This window comes from Martes martes (assembly GCF_963455335.1).
Source record: "Martes martes genome assembly, chromosome: 4".
Classification (NCBI taxonomy): domain Eukaryota; kingdom Metazoa; phylum Chordata; class Mammalia; order Carnivora; family Mustelidae; genus Martes; species Martes martes.
Window position 1 is genome coordinate 78110071 of NC_137891.1, and position 5540 is coordinate 78115610.

At 39.0% G+C, this 5540-nt stretch overlaps 1 pseudogene across 1 annotated transcript; it reads left to right on the plus strand.

Moving 5' to 3' along the window:
- Positions 1-1644: 1644 nt before the first annotated feature.
- On the plus strand, positions 1645-2869 carry LOC308341616 (meiotic nuclear division protein 1 homolog; annotated as a pseudogene). Its single transcript has 2 exons — positions 1645-1893; positions 2291-2869. The product of its transcript is annotated as a meiotic nuclear division protein 1 homolog (transcript).
- The last annotated feature ends 2671 nt before the right edge of the window (positions 2870-5540 follow it).

Below are 5540 nucleotides of genomic sequence, written 5' to 3' on the forward strand. Positions count from 1 at the left end.
GGGATTGAGCCCCGTGTCGGGCTTTCTGCTCGGTGGGGAGTCTGCTTCCCCATCTCTCTCTGCCTGCCTCTCTGACTACTTGTGATCTCTTTATCTCTGTCAAATGAATAAATAAAATCTTAAAAAAAAAAAAAGAAAAGAAAAAAAGAATACCACTTTGATAGGTAGGGGAACATTCATAGATGGTACACAAAGTGATGCTTTAATACATTACATAATTTTTTAAACAGTAGAATGTAGACAGTATGTTTTGAGATCATTTATGCAGGAATCTCATAGACTTTATATATGGGGTACATATTTTTGAAAAGACTTAAAATACCACTTCTATTTTCAGAGGGTACATTTTCAAAAAAAAAAAAAAAAAGAACAAGAAAAAGAGAGAAAGAAAAAAAGAAAACTCACCAGCAAGTCTAATTTTAGGTCCAAGAACCCTGGGAGCCCTAGGAGAAGACTTGTCTCCATTTCCTCTGTTCTATTTCCCTTGGTGCAATAAGTAAACGCCACATTTGCAAAATCTACGTTATTCAGAATTAAATAAACATCACACCTATGAAACCAGAAACATTTGCACCCATAAAAGACAGCAGAATCCGCAATAAAGCTCCCCTGGCTTCATCAGACACAAATATTTCTATTATTACTGGAACACAGATTCTGATATGTCATCTTACTGGACAGCTGGCTCTAAGAACTTGCTTTATGCCTAGATGGCTAAGGGACAAATTCAAGAAAAAGAAGCAGAAGGATGAAGAAATTGCCATTTCTCCCAATGCTACAACAGCTGGAAATTTTAAATTGTTGGCTGGAAGGATAAAAATTCCACTCATCATAATCTCAAAATCCCTCGAAATCAAATTTTAACCAGAGTGCCACCTTACATTCAACGGTCATCTCTATCCCCATCCCCAATGATTAGAGTTTTAGATCCAGTAGATGTTATATATTCATTAAACTGAATCTTATTATGTCATTTTGTCAATATAAAATTCTGATTTCTTTAGGCTGATTGCTTCATATCACTTTAACATTCAAAATCATAAAACAAATGAAACACCAAAAAGTATGGGAAAGAATGTGAACTATTTAAAATCTTCTTTTAGTATAAAATCAACTTCTATGTTTTTAACAGGATCCTTTAGAGGTGATGATTTTCTTCTTTTTCTATCATGACTTCATGGGGAAAGAATTAAGATAATATTTGTCTTTTTAAGCACTGAAAACATTTTAAGAATTTTATATATACCAGACATTGTGCAAGCAAATGGAAAGGAATCTGGCTGATAATGGAGTAAGGTTGTCAACAATTAGAAAGCTACCTGTAAAGTGGTAACTCAAGTAGCATCAGTATTACAAAGGTGTGACTGGTGTAAGAACAGGTGCTTTATTCTTCTTGGAAAATAAAGGTCTGTTGGGGGAGGTGCAGAGAGGCCTTCTCCGAAAATGCTAGCTTTCAGCTTTGGTCTGTAGGAGGTAATTCTGCGAGTACCTTAAGTATAGCTTTCCAAGCAGAGGGAGCAGCTCCGCAAAAGGCAGAGGTATGAGCACGATGGGTTTGGTGTTCCCAAGCAGCGCTGGAAGGGTGGTGCCCACCCAGCCTGGGGGAGAACACTGACCCCACTTGCTTGGGAAAAGACGGTGAACATGATTCCAATGCAGTTCTTTTTCTCACCACAAACCAACAAATTCCTCCAAAAAGGAAAATTTCATGGGACCCTAGTGTCGTTTCCTTTTCAGTATCCCTGGGCCGAGGGAGGGGAGCGTGGAGACCCACTAACTCCCTCCATTCTGACCCCAAGGTCTCCCCAGCACCTTCCAGGGCAGGTTCCATTGAACAAGCTGAGCTTTCGAGAATGTGACCCGAGCATTGCACAGCCTCAAAACGACCTCGAGGCACTTTGAGACCAGTGCCCCAGGTTCCTAGATTAGAGTCACCAAAAGTGCAGCCCCGTATCAGGACCCAGGAAAGAAAGTGTCAGCCAGCTGGTGGGCAGGCGTTGTGGGACACCTGAGACCCCTAAAGATTCTCTTGATCTTTGACAAAGGAGTGGTTTTATGTATTGTAATATGTGCACATTTCCGAATTGCTCACAACCTCAAAAGTAACTTAACAATTCTTCACCTTATGCTAATTAGATGATTTCTGTGAATATCTGATGGTTTCTCACTAAAGGGCGGGAACCCTTTGCCCTTCTGTGCTTCCACCACTGGTTAATAAGGAGTTAGTCACTTTATTTGGGAAACACCGCACTCTTACTTGCATGCCATGATAGGTTAAATCCTGTCAAAGGAAAAAGGACTGAGGGCAGATGAAAAGAGAGCCTGCATGATGGAAATATTTTTTGAGATAGAAAAAGTACTTCAATTAAAGATATGGAGAAGACTTTTCCCCAAAAGAAAGACATTACTGCTCTGTCAGTAAAAGAAGTCCTTCCAAGCTTAGTCATGTTGGTGTGGTTGGCTGAGAGAGGACTGGAACCTCTGATTGTTGGGCTTTTCCAAGTAAAATTCTTCATGTGAGGAAATGTAGGTAGGAGGTTCTGGAATCTCAGTTACATGAGAGAAGCCAAAAGCACGCAGACCTACCAAAAAGCAGAAACTAAAATTAGTTGACATGAACCAACCATACTGGCAAAAGAGTTTTTTCAACTTTGAGACCAAAGGGAACAGCTAAAGGCAGAAGTAGAAAAGTACAAAGAATGTGACCTGGAAGTTATAGAGGAAATAGGCCAAGCAAATAAAGTAACCAAAGAAGCAGCTGACAGATGGCGTGATAATGTATTTGCAATAAAATCTGGGGCCAAAAGAGAATTTGAAGAAAATAAAACTGATTTTAAAAAATTTTGGAATTCCAGAAGACTCTAAATAGACTGAAATGTTCAATATTGGTTAAGGACCTACGTGCTAGTGAGTGTGTACATTTTTATATTATCCAGTTAAATGTACTGAATGGTTGTTTACCTAGAACTCTTTATCATTTTATTAATTTTAAATAAAATACAAAGTATATAAAAAGAAGAATCTCTCCTGCCTCCTGCTTCATAGCACTCTCTTTTATTATTTCTTTCATATTGTTCCGGCTTTGGTGTCTCACTTTACCTGTGTGGTCATACCCTCTACCAACCCACCTCTTTTCCAGGTAGTTTCTCCTTTGAGGAGGACTGCTTTGTACTAAAAACATGGCACACTCTGAGGTGGCCTGGGGAGACTTCTCTACACTAGCTAAGGCTCCTTCCCTGAGCTCCTTCCATTATTTTAAAATACATTTTATTCTTAAGTAATTTCTATAACCAACATGGGGCTCCAACCTACAACCCCAAGATCAAGAGTTGCATGCTCTACTGGCTGGCCATACAGATGACCCTTTCAACTGCTCATCTAACAGGACTCCAGCCCCAAGCGGATTGGACACTGGATGGTATATGCCATGCAAAGGTATTTGGACTTGAGCATATCGGCCACTGAGCTCCAACTAGCCTGAAACAGACACATCCCTCCAGTAACTAGATGGAGAATAGATCAAAAGGGGCCAAAGTCAGAGGTTCAATGACAAGCTTATCTTCAAATTAGTTGTTATATGAAATAACAACTGAAATTAATCTAAGGTAATAAGAATAGATTTATGAGATATTTGGATTGTAAACAACAATCTTTTTTCCTGACCAGGTATAGTCAGAGTGCAGAGAGAGAAAGAAGTTGAAGATCTCCTCCAGGTGATCACCTGCACCCTAGCTTTGTGGGATGTCTCAGTTGAGATATGGAACACAGGAAAAAGCAGCTCAGAAGAAATATACACTTAATTTGAGGCCAGGCACATGTGAGATATCTTTAAAATTTTGTCAAAATCATATAAGAGTAGAAATAAGAAGCAGATTGTTTTAAATTTGAGCAATATTCTTGGGCAGTTATGTACTATTATAGCACTGTGCTTTTAAACACTGTATTATTTGCAGTAAATTGGGGAGCTTTTTAGATTTATTTATTTATTTTAGAGAGAGCATGCCTGAGAATGAGCCTGAATGGGGGGAGGGTCAGAGGGAGATGGAGAGAATCTTAAGCAGACTCTCTACTAAGGACCCTGACATGTGGGGCTTGTTCTCACTTGGTATCATGTACTGTGCCGAAATCAAGAGTCAGACACTTAACCAACTGAGCTATTCAGGTGACCCAGTAAAGTTTGCTTTTAAAATTTTAACAAGATGGGTATGAGTAGTAATTTAATATTACTATTAATATTTAATTATTAATACAATACATGCTGTTGATTAAAGTAATTAATTGTATGTCTTCCATTTCAAAAATTATTAGTAATTTATTTTTATTTTTTTGAAGACATTATTTATTTATTTGACAGAGAGAGAGATTACAAGCTGGAGGAGTGACAGGGAGAGGGAGAAGCAGGTTCCTGCTGAGCAGAGAGCCTGATGTAGGGCTTGATCCCAGGACCCTGAGATTATGACCTGAGCCGAAGGCAGCTGCTTAATCGACTGAGCCACACAGGCATCCCTGTTTTTTAAATCTAAAGCTATTATCAGACTACCTGGATGGCTCAGTCATTTAAACGTCTGCCTTTGGTTCAGGTCATGTTCCCAGAATCCCTGGATTGAGCTCGGCCTCAGACTCCCTGCCCAGCGAGGAGTCTGTGTCTCCCTCTGACTCGCCCCTTTCTTGTGCTCTCTTTCTCTCAAATAAATAAATAAATAAATAGCTAAATTTTTTCTGCATGAATATGAAAAAAATATTTTTGAAAGAAGATACAGGTGGGTAAATGATCTAAAAGCACACATAACTACAGTATGTGAAGAACTTACTAAGTTTACTACTATGCACTTTATAAACAATTACAAAACTTATTCCTCAAAACAACATGAGAGAGTTCTTGTTGCCTTTATTTTATGAATCAATAAACTTTATCCCAAAGTAGCACCATCCCTATCCCAAATTATACTAGCAGGATTCTCAGAAGGTTTATATGACCCCAAGTTGCATTCATGCATCCACTGAACAAACATTTCAGTGTCTTCTGGGTGACAAGGACTGCTCTAGGCAAGGGTATGGAGCAGTGAAAAAAAAAAAAAAGTAAAAAATCTCTACCCCAGTGGAACTTGCATTCTAGTGGGAGAACAGGTAATAAACACAAAAATAAGTAAAATAATATGCTATTAAAAGATAAATACTTGGGAGAAAAAATAAAGCAAGGAAGAAGAATAGCCAGTAACACAGGTCAGGAAGGATGAGGCTTTAAACAGGACAGCCTTGGAAAGCTTCGTCATGAAGGTGACATCTGAACAAAGGCTTAGAAGCACTGAGTGAGAATAATTTTCTTGAGGATATATGGAGGAAGAGCAATGCAGGTAGCAGAACGGGGATGATGCCATGACACTTAGGTGAAACATGTCCAGTGGTCAAGAGCATCAAGGTGACCAAAATAAGGAAAGTAGCAGGAGTGAAACCAAAGAAGCTTCTACCCTGAGATTAGATGATGTGGGAGGGTTTGAACAGAAGGACAACATGCCCTGAATTCAGCTGTAAAGTGACAC